Consider the following 15,811-nt stretch of genomic DNA (forward strand, 5'->3'; position numbering starts at 1 on the left):
GAAGTGGAAAGGACGGCTAGAACATGCTTGCATGGAGGTAGAGCAAGGTGTGGCAATGGAGTTCTTCCATGGTGGAAATTCGGCTGGTTTGTGGAAGGTTGAAGATGAAGTGGTTTCTGCCCACTAACGGCTTAGATAAATGTCCCAAGGCTTGAGTTAGTGGAGCACTAACTCTAAATTAATTGTTTAATTAGTTAAACTTTCATTATTTGCACCTTTAGCTCAATTCTTTCACTATTTACATAATGTATCACCATTTAATTTTTCATGACATTTATAAAGTGTAATATCATTTATTTTTAATGGAGATTGAGGTCAAAAGGCAACACTAGGTGTTAAATGACCAAAATACCCCACTTCGGGTTATATTCCTGATTTTTCGGTAACACCGATTTTTGTCTATTTCTCGATTTTTCATTTTTCTTTGTACTAATTTATTAATTTTTCTTTGATATTTCTACTGTCAATTACATTTCAATAAACCTTTATTTATTTCTCAAAATTAGATTCTAAGGGTTCCCCGCGGTCCTGGGGTCAGCAACGGCCTTCCCAGTGCGGTCACCCATCACTACGGTGCCGGTTCGTTTAACTTAGCTTCATTTTCTCTCTTTCATTTTTGTTTGATTTTTCTTATATTTTCTTTTTATTTATTCATCATTATACATCTGTTCACCATCACCGAAGTGTAGTTCCAGACATCCTGACTTGCCTGGACTGTTATTCGACCACTGGAGTAACAGAACGTACAGAACACATGCAATGGGGATGTTACAAACATAATCTCTTGATCTTTGGACCATTCAAATTCTTGGCGTTATTAGTGACGATTTCGCTGGGGAGGCCGTGTTAGCAGATAATATTATTTCTGAGGAATTTGAGGAATGTGTTCTGTGTGATGTGAGCATATCATGTCGCTTCGACCTATTTAGAAAAATAGTCAATAGCTACCGGGATAAATCTATGCCCATTGGATGCCTTGGGATTGATGGGACCAATCACGTTGATTCCCCACATTGCGAAAGGCCATGGCGAGACGAGGCTGAACAGTTGATGAGGCGGGACATTTATCGGATCTGCATAGATTTGACATTTATGAATGCAATCCTTCTCCATAGTAGTCCAGAAGTATCCCCGTCTTATGATTTGCTTAGCCATCATATGCCCATTAGCATGGGTTGCACAATTCCCCTCATGAGTCTCGAAAAGGATCCTCCTTGCTTCTTTTGCATCTATGCATCTCAACAATTCACCGTTGGAGCTCCTTTTGTATAGAATTTTGCCACTGGGAAAGTATCCCAAAGCTAATCTCCGGATCATTCTCCTTTCGTTTCTACTTGCCCCAGGGGGGAATTCTCTGGTCTTGATGTAGACCTGGATGTCATGATACCAAGGTTTACCATCTGTTTCTTCCTCGATCATGAAGCAATATGCCAGCTCACTCCTTGCTTTGATTTGCAATACCTGAGTCGTCTGCCCTTCTTCTATTTAAGCCATGACAGCCAGGGTGGCTAAGGCATCTGCGAATTGATTTTTGTCCCGACTGAGGTGAGTGAAAGAAATTTCTTCAAATTTCTTGATCAATTCCAGTAGGCACTTATGATATGGGATTAACTTTGGATCCTTGGTTTTCCATTCTCCCTTGACTTGATATATGATCAAGGCTGAATCACCATATACCTCCAACTTCCTGACTTTCATTTCGATGGTAGCTTATAAATCCATCACACAGGCTTTGTATTCCGCGATATTGTTGGTGCATTCAAACCTTAACTTGATAGCTATCGGGAAGTGTTTTCCATCAGGGGATACTAGCACAGCTCCAATTCCATTACCAGACAAATTGACAGCTCCGTCAAAATACATTTCCCATACATCAGCTGGCTCTTTTTCTTCGCCGTCGACTTCGTTAAAATGCTCGTCAAGGAATTCAAAATCCAAGGCTTTATAATCTTGGATTCGGTTCTCTGTTAGAAGATCAGTGATTATGCTACCCTTTACTGCCTTCCGGGTCATGTAGACAATGTCATATTAAGAGAGTATGACCTGCCATTTGGCTATCCTTCCTAGCACAAATGGGCTTTCGAATACATACTTGACAGGATCCATCCTAGAGATGAGCCATGTCTTATGCTTTAACATGTAGTATTTAAGCCGATTTGCCTCCCAAGCTAACGCGTAATAAGTTTTCTCTAGGAAAGAGTACCTTGACTCACAATCATTGAACTTCTTGCTCAGGTAATAAATAGCCCTCTCTCTTCGACCGGTATCATCATGCTGCCCCAAAACACATCCCATTGAATTCTGTTGGACAGCCATGTATAGAATCAACGGTCTTCCTGCCACCGGAGGAACTAGTATCGGCGGATTTGACAGGTACTACTTAATTTTCTCGAAAGCCTCTTGACAAACTAAATCCCATTGAGTGGTGTTGTTCTTTCGGAGTAGTCTAAAGATAGGCTCGGCTTTAGTAGTGAGGTTGAAAATAAATCTCGAGATGTAGTTCAACTTCCCCAAGAAACTGCGCACCTCCCTTTTTGTTTTTGGGGATGGCATCTCTTGAATGGCTCGAACTTTGTCTGGATCTACTTCTATCTTCTTCTCACTCACTATGAATCCCAACAACTTCCTAAATCTAGCTCTGAACACGCATTTGGTAGGGTTCAATTTTAGCTGATACTTCCTGAGTCTCTTGAATACTTTTCTCAGCACCTGCACATGGCTTTCTCCTTCCCTAGATTTGATGATCATATCATACATGTACACCTCCACTTCTTTGTGCATCATATCGTGGAATAATGTGACCATAGCGCGTTGGTAGGTAGCGCCTGCATTCTTTAAGCCAAATGGCATGACTCGATAACAGAATACCCCCCACTGAGTGATAAAAGCAGTTTTCTCCTTATCCTATTCATCCATGGGGATTTGATTGTACCCGGATGCTCCATCGATACATGAACATCTGCCCAATCCTGCGGCATTGTCTACTAGCATGTCTATGTGCGGGAGAGGGAAATCATCTTTTAGGCTTGCTTTATTAAGATCCCTCTAATCAACACACACCCTGACTCTCCGGTCCTTTTTCATTATCGAGACAACGTTAGCTATCCATTGAGGATATTTGACTACTTCCAGAAACCCAGCATCATACTGCTTTTTGACTTCTTCCCTAACCTTGAGTAGCGTGTCAGGGTTCATTCTTCTTAGCTTCTATTTTACTGGAATCATCCCAGAAGTTAGAGGAATCTTTTGTGTCACAATCTGAGGATATAAACCGATCATATCGCCATAGCTCCATGAAAATACGTCCAAGAATTCTTTGAGCAAACTGGCCATATCTTCTAATTCTCCACTCCCCACAACCGTAAGTTCCCTTTTTATTTCTTCCGTGCCTAGATTCATGGTGTACATTTTGTCCCCACAAGGCACTAAGGAAGGTTCATCTCTCTCATCCCTTTCTTTTGCGAGTTCCTCCTCAGAATCACTTGAAGTAATGGCAGTTATGGGGATTTCAAAATTAACCAGAGGAATTTCTGAGTCTATTGAATTATTAGGTGTTAATTGATGAATGGTCCAGAAGAAACGAAAGTGGAATATATTATGAAAATGGCAAAAAAATAAGGAAAAGAGAATTGAATGTAAAATGTGCTATTAATCCATTAATATTTGCATCATAAGAAAAGGGTCCATTTACAATATTACACTTGTCACCATGGATGAAATGATCAAGTGTAGATAACCAAAAATACTTTACTCGAATGAGTACAGAAATGTCCTCTACTGTCCAGTTGTCCAATTCTTGCCCTTCAGCTATTGGCAAGATCAGGGCTTCATACAAGGAATCGAGATGGATGACATCAATGGATAGTTCATCGGGTGATTCATCAGCTTTCGCTGGATTTTCAATGACCGGCTTGGTGAAGACCTCTATGATTTTTGGAACTACATTCATTTTCTTGATTTTCTGATCAAATCTTTGATCCCGAAGCATAATTCTCATCCAGAATCGTCCATCCATGAGGACATCTTCCTCATAACCCAAACCGCAACGGCCAACCTTTTGGATAGCTAGTATAGGTTCGACAATCCCCTGTAATGTGGCACCTAACCCCTTGCCCTTTTCATAACCACTCTTCAGCATTACCTTTGCTACCATAGCTGTGGCCCCTTCATTTCTCGAAGTGGTTTCTTGCAATTCAAGGGCCTGGAAAGAGCTTTCCAAAGATTCTTTAGCTGCTTCCACATAAGGAAGTGATTGCGGCTTGGTGACCAGTATGCCTTCCTCCCCCTTCACAGTGATGATCCTGCCATCCATGATGTATTTAATTTTATGATGCAGGGTTGAAGTTACAGCATTTGCTGAATGGATCCAAGGCCTCCCTAGCAACATAGTGTATATAGGTTCAATGTTCATCACTTGGAATGTGTTATTGAAAGTGCATGCGCCGGTTTGGAGCGGCAAGTCAATGTCTCCCAGTACCTCCCTCCTTGTGCCGTCAAAAGCTCTTACCACCATAGCACTTTGACGCATGTTTGACCGGTCGACCGGCAGCCTCGCCAAGGTGAAATTGGGCAAAACGTTGAGCGTAGATCCATTGTTAATGAGAACCTTGGCAACTATGCAACCTTTACATTTTACTGTCACATGCAGAGCTTTAGTGTGCTTTAAGCCTGCCCAGTCTATCTCTTCTTCGGAGAAGGTGACAAAACTGGATGCCTGGATTTGTCCCACTATTTTCTCGAATTGCCCCGGTGTGATGTCGAGTTGACGAAGGCCTAACCCAGAATCTTCTGCAAGGCTTGGCGATGTATTTCTGAGCTCAGAATTAGTGACAACAGCGAAATCTGAGTAGGCGTCTTCCTTAGCTGTTCAACCATGTCATACTCGCTTTGCTTCATTATTTGAAGCAACAGTTCCTCTTCCTCCATTGGTCCAATAGGTTCCCCTCTTTCTACTTTCTCAACCTCTTCTATGTTCTCTTGGGGCTCTCCCATTTTTACTTTCACTCTCTTCTTTTCTTTCCCGTCATCCCCGTAACATCTCCCACTTCGGGTTATAAATTCTATCTCTTGCTTAGGTGGGTGGGAGCTACTGCTTGTGATAGGTTTGGAGTTTGGTTGGGGAGTAGCATTACTGGAGGGTCCGGCGTAAGTTATCTTAAAGTGCTCATGAGGAGCAAAGCACAGTTTGGGAGGTGCTGAAGGTGGGGCAAGGCTAGGAGCCGGTGTACTGCTTGATGCTCCTTGAGTGAAGACTTGGAAATTATAGTTCCAAGGCACAACATGGGTGTTTGTGACAGGGAGCTGGGGCGAGGTTCGGATGATTGTTACTGGTGGTGATGATGCTAGAGCAGAAAAGGTCATTCTGGGACTAGAGATGGAGGCAATCTGGCCGAATCTGGCTGTATTTACTCCGCCCTCCATTTTTTACCTTGCTTGGTATCTTAAAATTTTGAGGGACAGCAAGTTCTGGACCTCTTGTTTGAACTCCCCACAATTTTACAGCTCGTGGTTAGTTGCTCCTTCGTGATAGGGGCATCCCGCATTATCTTCAGACTCCAGTGTTTGAGGGTAGAGGTAATCTTCCCTTACTGCCATTGTAAAAATCTCCTCAAAGTGAGGAATCAGTTGATCTACCTTCAAGGTTGACCCTTCTTCTTCTGAATCTATCATATTCACGCCATTGCTCGTACCATGATTGGGCAATGGGTTTGAGCTGACATTGGGAAGGGAGCCATTCCCTTCGATTTTTAACCATTCGTTTCTGATTAGGGCGTGCACTCTCCCCCTGAGTGCCCCGCAGTTATCGGTTGAGTGCCCTTGTGCCCCTCCATGATACTCGCACCTGGCACTGGTATCATACCACCTGGGATATGGTGGCTGAATTGGGTCAAGGGGGATCGGCACTATCTGATTTATACTGATAAGGTAACGGTATATTTCACTGAGTGGGAGGGGAAGGGGTGGATCAGGATTTCTTTGTGGTCTTGGGTTATTTTGGGGTGGTCTGGGTTGAGTAGGTTGAGGAGGTGGTCTGGGCTGGTAGGTTGTTGGTGGTGGATACTGTGGGCATGGATGAGGATAATTTGGGAAAGGGGGTGGAATGTTGGCAATTGTTGGGCCATGAGGGGAAGGATATGGCCGGTAATTATTCTGGAGAAATGGGGAGTGGTTGTTCTGTCGGCTGATGGAATGCACATCACCCTCTTTCTTTTTGCCAAAACTGGCAGTTTTCTTCGCAGGATTCTCAGTCAATTCCTGCAGCCATCCCATTCTCAGGTTAGCTTCAATCCTTTCGCCAGCTTGAATAATGTTTGAGAAGCTGTTGGATGTATTTCCAATCATTAGATTGAAATAAGGAGCCTTCAACGTCTTAATGAACAGGGAACAAAGCTCATTATCAGTAACCAGAGGATACACCTCTGCTGCCTCTTCTCTCCACCTCTGAGCATATTCTTTAAAACTTTCCCTGTCTCTCTGCACCAGATTTTGGAGGTCTCTCCTTATAGGGGCAACATCACAATTGAATTTATACTGTTTTAAGAAGGCATCGGCCAAATCTTTCTAGGAGCGCAATTTACTCCTATCCAATTGAATACACCATCTCAGGGCTGCCCCGGAGAGACTCTCGTGGAAGAAGTGGACTAGGAGTCGATCGTCCTCTGTCAGGGCGAACATTTTGGCAATGTAAGTAGCTAGATGGATGCGGGGATCTAAATTCCTGGTGTATTTGTCGAAGTCCGGGACTTTGAACTTGGGCGGCACCACCACATCTAGCACCAATCTTAATGATGCTACATCAACTGAAACATACATGTTTAGGCCCTCTATTGCTCTTAATCTCTCTTCTAGAGCGGATAGCTTCTCATTTTCTCTTGTCTTATTTTCTCCTCCCACTGCATGAGATACTCTACCAGTTGGGAAATGAGGGGCAGAATGAACCGAAGGGATCAGGATTGAAGGGTATGGTTCGGCATTTGGGACAGCTGGGTAATAGGAGAATGGTGGGTCATTATTCAGGGGAGCCGGATTGACGGTGATTGTTGGATCTGGGATAGATGGCTAGAAGGTGAAAGAGGTTAAAGCATGATGAGAATCAACCGTTGTAGGAGGTGGGGGAGGTAGTGGTAAGTTGGGCTCTGATGCAGGCTTATTTTGGGACATCTCCCTCATTAGTCTCATGAGCTCTGAGACCTGGTCTTTCAACTCGAACACTTGTCCTTGTAGGTTTTGGACTTGTTCCTGGTCTTCCATTAGCCTTCTTGTTCATGACCTTGTTAAGTACACTCATCTGGGTTGAACTGCGTGTCTGGTCAAGCTTGCTTTGCTTGAAGCAATGTTGATTTTTTGTAGGGAGTAAAAAAAAAAAGAAGTCCTTTAGTGAATTTTGAATTTTGTTAAAAATTAAAAGGGTCCTGGTTTGGACAAAGGATATGGTGGCATCTGAGAGCCGAGAATGAAATTTGCAGAAGAATAATTACATCAATTTTATCATGGCATCGTTCGATAGTCTGATGGTGAATGACTGGATTGAACGCGTATCTATGATACTTGTCCATATGGCGCATCCAACTTTTCGCATAACCCTAGCGAGGGTGGTTCCTACGGGAGTCATACTATTCATTCACAATTTTGCTAAACAATGCCCCAAAGTTATTTCATTAATCGAATAGTTCATACATAGCACTCTTTACATTGGCTTGGGCTCAGGGAGACTCTTTATAATGTAATGACTCTTTTTGAAATACTCATAAAGCCTTTCTTCTTGTCTGGTGGGGTTGAATGTCTTCAGGGCATACTCGAATTCTGGTAAGAGTTCTTGTTTCCCTTATGCTATCATTCTCTCCAACTGATCAACATTTTCTCTTAGCTCTTGATAGAGAGTAGCTTGTCTTTCTTTTTCCTTTCTTTCCTTAGCACATTCTTTTAAAATATCATTGATAAGTCGTGCTTGCTCCTTTAGTTCAAGCTTCGTCTTTTTCCCCTCTTGTTTGTATTCTTCCATGAGTATCTCTTGGTATTTTACTTTCTCTTGGAGCCTGCTATTCCAGACTTCTGCCTCTCTCATTGTAGCTTGGAGAGAGCTCTTTTCCCTTTCCCATCATGTTTCTTGCTCTTTAAACCCTATCTTTTCGGTCATTGCCTCTTCCCTGAGCCTTCTTACTTTTCTTTTGAGGATCTGCCGTTGGTCCTCTAACTGTTTTATTCGTTCTTGTAATTGCGAATTTTTGGTATTCTCCTTTTGTAGAAAGTCGGCCAAACAAGTGCTAGCTTCTTTTGAAAGGATGTTTTGACGGGGGCCGCTGCCTTTGGGTTTGGTTGAATCGGTAGTTAGGTGTCCTTGATCCCTACTGGCTCTCCATTTAAGATAATCGCCCGTGGCACTCGGACCTTTAGATGACCTTTCCATCATAGTGATGTTTTCCTTGGATTTGCGAGCTATTTTCAATTCTTCTTCATTATCGAGGTCATGATAGTAGTGACCCTGACTGGGTTGAATCGAACTGCCTCATCACCAATGCTGGGACGTAACTTGTGTACCCGGTCACTCTGATTAGAGAAACTAAATGATTACCCCCTGTGCTGAACAAAATAGGTTGACCCAACATCCACAATTTCTTCCAACAGTAATCATGGCTGTTAAAGCTCAGAATCCGTTCTTGCCACTGCAGCTCATCCTTTGGGCTGATTACTAATCTGGTCATCTTCTCAATAAGAGGCTAGTCAAGATACCAAGTTGTTAGTAGTATGCCCTAGAGCATATCATTTAGTATGTATCTTGTATATATTTTATTAATAAAAGGCATTTCCACTTTTCCGTTTACATAATATATTTATGTGTAATAGAAAAGGTCCATTGATATTTTGTTAGAAATATTATTCTTAAGTTGTTAAGAATATGAGTGACAATATTTCTAGCACAAAGTATCATAAATAGGTTCACAATCGAGGATACTTCATAATAAGGACATGACTTATCCAGAAAGATTGTATTCATGTTTGTTCCCAAGTTATTTATATGAGATATAAATAAGATGGAATGGTGAGTCTCATGCCATATAACAAACATGATAGGCACTTATAAATGATAAGTAGGCCGAACCAGTGACACTTATGACAAGCACATGGAGTTTACTCTTGTCAATGTTTTGTCATAAATCATATCAAGGCATATAATCTTTAGACCTGAGATAGCACGCTTATCTTGTATATAGGTAGTTTGAGTTTGATATCGCTTTCATACTTGTACTGTGTATGGGTATATGGGCATCTGTTGGCTCCTACTAGTTATATATGGAGGTAGGTGTTGATCAAGATGGAATCTGCCTCTAAGTAAATAGAGATAAAATCCTATGTTCATTTAATTGTTCTTGATGTTTCAAGTTCCTGCCAGACAGATAGATTTATTCGTAAAAGAGTTTCGATGAGAAAATCTTTTAATCAAGAACTGGAATTAAAAGAGAACATAATATTCATAGCAAATGGAGTTTGACATAAACCATGACTCCAACTTGAGTTGGGATTTTGTAACAGAGAGATTCTAGTGCATGGTAACATATGATTATAGGTTCATTTAAGGTAAATCTTATTACTAATTGGGTGGCCATGGCATGCTATGCTAGGTGTTAACCATGGTCTATGAGGTTCATAAAATGATTTAGAGAAATCATTTATGGTAAGAAAGAGTTCTGATGATATTAAGAGTTGATATCATGTCTCATTGCCAATTAGTGATGAGCCTAGTAAGTCACACACACACAAGTTATCACCTATTTAAATATGATTCAATTAATTAATTAAAGAGTTTAATTGATTAATTAAATAGATTTGGTTTGCAATAAAATTACAAATTCCCTATAATGAATTTAAACAAAATCTAGATTATTTGATGTTAACTATAAATTAAATTTATATTTAAAGTGTTTAAATATGAATTTAATTTATGAGAAATTAATTAATAGAGATTAATTAATTAATTTATATTTGATATAAATTAATTAGAAGAAGAAAATAATTATTTTGGGTTAAGAACTCAAAATTAAGACACATGGGCATTTTGGTCATTTTGCAGTGACACGTGGCACCATGAGATGGTGACACATTGCATAACACATAAGCTTGCCAAATATTTTTAATCATGTAAGATGATTAAAATCAAGATTAAATATAGGTTTGACACTTGGCACAATGTGATTGGGTCACTTAAACCTAGAGCTAATCAAAAGGTGACATGTGGCTAGGGTTTAATGTGTTAACCTAGCTATTTAAGTGGGGTTATGAAAAGAAAACACAACCAGCAGCCTCTCCTCTCATATGTCACGCCACTTTGAGCCTCTCCAGCTATTTCTCTTCATCTCTCATCAATTCAAAGAGATTAGCCATCAATCTCTTGAATTAAGAACACTAGAAATTGTTTCTAGTGTCCTGATAGCATCTCTAATCTCTTAAAAGGCAGAACTTGAATTTCTAATTAATAGAAAATGATTTATAAGCTGTTCAAGTGATGCAAAAGGTGTTCTTGGTGGACAAGCTAGAGGGACAACATCCGTGTCCTCAAGACGAATCTCAAAGGCGCAGACACGCAAAGACATCAAGAGGTTAGTGTAATCGTTTGATTTAATCTAGGGTTCTAAAATTAATCTGATTAATTTTAAAATCTTAAATGGCAAATACAGATCCAAAAACATATTAAAAGAGTTTTAATATGTTGTTTATCATTGAAATCAAATAGATAAAAATAAATCTTGCATGGTGCTTGTGACCCTAGGTGAAAATTTTTGAATTCAATGGTATAATCTTGTGTTTTTCACGCCTGCCTTCAATTGGTATCAGAGCCACTATATTTGCCATTTAGATTGTTGATTATATAATTTAATTGTGTGTTTGATCATGAGATCAAGAGATTCATTGCTGGTTGGATCATGAGATGTGGCGTCACACATGGAGAAGCCACCATTGGTGGCGCAACAATGGTTCCATGGGTGATTCAAGGTTTGGCTTTTAATTCTTCAATTGTTGTATGATCTAAGGCCTATTCTTTGACTAATTAAAGTGTTTAATTAGTTGTTTTAATCACACAATTAAATTATGATTCAAATCAGAATTTTAAAAAATGTTTGAATGTGATTCAAATCTGAATTTTAAAAGTTGTTTGAATGAGATTCAAATCTGAATTTTAAAGTTGTTTGAATCATATTTAAATCTGATTTTTAAAATTGATTCAATAAAATTCAGATCTGATTTTTAAAAATATTTGAATGTGATTCAAATCTGATTTTTTAAAAATGTTTGAATGTGATTCAAATATGAATTTTGAAGTTGTTTGAATGTGATTCAAATCAATTTTTAAATTTGTTTGAATGAGATTCAAATCTGAATTTTTAAATTTATTTGAATCATATTCAAATCTGAATTTTAAGTTGAATATGAGATATTCAATTTAATTTAAGAATGTATGTTTTATTTAATTGTTAAATAGTGATATGCATGATGGATGATCATGGACTATAAAAGACCAATGTGATTGGATTTATTTCTTTTATGTTTCTTTGGGATTGTAAATTAATTAATTTATTTTAATTTATTTTGGGCATGTATTATTAAGTTTGTAATATTTTTGGGTTGTAATTTCATTTATTTAAGTTCTTGTAAATTCGCCTTGGTATGCCAAGGATTACTATGTAATATTGGATTGCAAGAAGTTCAAGGAGGTCAAGAGCATTGGTGGGACCGGGAGGAATTCAATATCAAGTGTTGATTATGTACTCCTTCAGCAACTCTTGTAAAATGAATGAATGAAATGCACCTAGGAATGCCCTGATTCAATTCTTGGTGGCTCCGAATTGAATCCCTTAGAAAGTCCATGATCATACCATATTTACTGCTTATCCATGAATGCATGAGATGTATGGGAATGTATGCAATTATATGATATATGCATGCTAAATGGATAATGTGCAAAGTGAGACCTTAATAGTAATTAGAATGACCATAAAATCTTCCAAACAAATGATTAAGTTGGAAATGCTATAATTAAAGTAATTATAACATAGGCCCTCCATTGGGGCAATTATTTTAAGAAATTTTAAATAGTTGCATAAGATGCAATTTATTTAAGAGATTTTCTTAAGAATAATTGTTAAGCATGAGATGTTGTAAATATGTAAATGGTTTAGTGGCCAATATTGGATGTACCTGAGGACATTAAATTATTTGCATAATTATCGCTCAATGGGATCAACTTAACTACTGCTAGATAAGTCAATATTGGATGTACCTGAGATTTTGAGCATTAGGGGCTAGCAAAAGGATTGAACCTCACATGAGATGTGATGGGCAAGGAGTTGCTCACTTATAGTTTATTGTAATTCCAATAATGGATGTACCTGAGGATGATCAATAGAATTATAAGAATTCAATCACCCACTAGAAATCCATCCAACTAGGATTTCCGCTTACTTTGGAAGTGTAGGATTCGCTAAGTTAGTGGGAGGACCAATTTGATTAAAAGACCATAATCATTTTGGTTAATTACATGATACATTTAAAAATTAATCTGGTTATTTTCTGCAGCTACTTTTCTCGATAAAAATGAGCACAAAACAACCACCACCATCCAATATCCTTGCAAGCATACTTGATCACAACAGTTGACAGACCTAATCATGCGATTGGCTAAGAAATTTGAAACTTGTCTTGAACCTTGAACATATAGGATATGTTCTAGATTCAAATGTTCCTGGTCCCTTACCTCCAGAGGCCACTTAAGAGGAACATGAAACTTTGGACAAGTGGAAGGAGCATGATATGAGAGCTAAGTGTTAAATGTTTGCTTCCATGAGTAATGAGTTACGTATAACATGAAAACTTGCAGAGTGCAAGTGAGATCCTCCTTCACCTACAAGAGTTGTATGGTGAGCACAGCAGGAATGCTAGGTATGAGATATCTAAACAGCTATTCCGTATGAGGATGTCTGAGGGACAGAATGTTGGGGATCATGTCCACAAGATGATTCGGCTGATTGAGCAGTTGGAACATCTTGACTTCAACATGGGTTTCCAACTACAAACGGATTTAATCCTTCAGTCCCTTCTTGAGTCTTTTGGGAATTTTGTAACAAATTTCCATATGACTAAACAGGAATGCACTTTAGCTGAATTACTCAACATGCTGGTTATTGCCCAAAAGAATATGCCAGGCAATAAAGGAAAAGAGGTAGCTTTGGTTGCATCTTCTTCCGCTGGAAAGTCCAACAAGAAGAAGGGCAATAAGAAAAAGAAACTTCACATTCCTGGTCCTTCCAAGAAAATAGCTAAACAGAAAGGGAAGACCAAAGCTGACAAAGGCAAAGGAAAGTGTTTCCACTGCCAACAGGAAAGTGTTTCCACTGCCAACAGGAAAGTGTTTCCATTGCCAGTAAGAAAGTGTTTCCACTGGCCAGAGTGTAGCAATCTAAATGAAAGCAATGCCATGGTGAAAACCAACTCAAGTTCAAAATATACTTGGCACTTAAGGTTAGGTCATGTTGCAGAAGATAGGATTGCAAAATTGGAGAAAATGGGGATTCTATCCTCATTGGGCTCTGAGCCTACTCCAACTTGTGAATCTTGCCTTCAGGGCAAAATGACTAGATCACTCTTTGTTGGACAAGGGCTAAGAGCTGAAAATATTTTGGAGCTAATACATAGTGATGTATGTGGTCCATTTAAAGAAATGGCTAGAGGGGGCTTTCATTATTTTATTACCTTTACTGATGATAAATCAAGGTTTGGGTATTTGTATTTGATGAAATACAAACATGAATCCTTTGAAAAGTTTAAGGAATTTAAATCAAGTAGTAAATCAAACAGAAAAATATTAAAGCTCTTCGATCGGATCGTGGAGGTGAATATTTGAGTATCGAATTTGATGAATACTTGAGAGAGCATGGCATTGTTTCTCACCGACTCCTCCAGAACGCCACAAATGAATGGTATATCTCGAAGGAGAAATCGTACCTATTGGATATGGTACGTAGTATGATGAGCTATCTTGATATGCCAATCTCCTTTGGGGATTTGCATTAGAATCACTTTATATATTCGAATAGGATTCCATCAAAATCGCTTTCTTCCACACCTTATGAGATATGGCATGGAAGAAAACCAAGTCTTAAGCATGTTAAGATTTGGGGTTGTCCAACTTATATCAAAAAGTCAACACCGATAAATTGGAGACCGGATCGTAAAAGGTCGATTTGTTGGATATCCAAAAGATAGTTTTGGATATTATTTTTATTTGCCTACTTCACAAAAGGTTGTGATAAGTAGAGATGCCACATTTCTTGAACAACAGTTTGTTCAAGAAGGAGGCAAAGGAAGGCAAATAGAGTTAGAATTGGAGAATTCTGACCAACCAATGCATCGATGGATATAGATCCATCTAGTCAACTTATACCCGTTGATGAAACATCTACGCTTGTTCCTCGTAGAACAACTGTGGTATCTCACCCACCAATGAGATATGGTTTTCTTCATGAAGAAGAACAAGAGTTGTCTACTCATGAAGAAGTAGATCATGGGGATGATCCACTTACCTATGAAGAAGCTATATCAGATATAGACTCTTCAAAATGGATTGATGCTATGAAATCCGAGATTGATTCCATGTATAAGAATCAAGTTTGGGATCTTGTTGACCCACCAAGGTATTGTACCTATAGGGAACAAATGGGTTTTCAAGAAGAAAATTGGTTCGATGGAAAGGTAGAGACCTATAAGGCAAGGCTAGTAGCGAAAGGGTTTCGCCAAAGGCAAGGAATAGACTATGAGGAGACTTTCTCGCTGTTGCCATGCTTAAATCAATTAGGATTTTATTAGCAATAGTGCATACTATGATTATGAGATTTGGCGGATGGATGTCAAAATGCTTTTCTCAATGGATACATTGAAGAAAACATTTTCATGGAACAACCTAAGGGATTTGAATCCCAAGATGGTTCCAAGGTATGCAAGCTAAAGCGATCCATTTATGGGTTGAAACAAGCTTCGAGGAGTTGGAACATCCGTTTTGATGAAGCCATTAAATCTTTTGGTTTTATCAAAAATGAGGATGAGCCATGTGTATATAAGAAGGTTAGTGACAGTGCTATCACTTTCCTTGTCTTATATGTGGATGACATACTGTTGATGGATAATGATACAGGTATGTTGACGACTATAAAGGTATGGTTGTCAAATACATTCTCCATGAAAGACTTAGGGGAGGCAACCTATATTCTTGGGATTCGCATCTATAGAGATAGAGCGAAAAGAATAATTGGTTTATCCCAAAGTCTATACTTGGAAAAGGTGTTAAAAAGGTTTAACATGCTTGATTCCAAGAGAGGATTGTTACCAAGTGAGACATGGTATCCACCTTTCTAAAGAGATGTCTCCAAAGACACCAAGAAAGAGATAAGATGGCCAGATTCCATATGCTTCGCTATTGGAAGTTTAATGTATGCAATGTTGTGTACTAGGCCTGATATCGCATATGTCGTTAGTTTGACTAGCGGTATCAATCCAATCCGTGTTTGGAACATCGATAGTCACAAGAATATCCTTAAGTACTTGAGAAGAACTAAGGATTTATTCTTGATTTATGGAGGTGGAGACTTGCAATTGGATGGTTATACTGATTCTGATTTCCAATCAGATATCGATGATAGAAAGTCTACCTCTTGATATGTGTTCATTTGTAATGGAGGTGCGATCGGTTGGAAGAGTTCCAAACAGAGCACGATTGCGCATTCCACTCTCGAGGTCGAGTATATTGTCGCATCGATGTCGCAAA

The sequence above is a fragment of the Hevea brasiliensis genome, chromosome 7 (assembly GCF_030052815.1).
Source record: "Hevea brasiliensis isolate MT/VB/25A 57/8 chromosome 7, ASM3005281v1, whole genome shotgun sequence".
Lineage (NCBI taxonomy): Eukaryota > Viridiplantae > Streptophyta > Magnoliopsida > Malpighiales > Euphorbiaceae > Hevea > Hevea brasiliensis.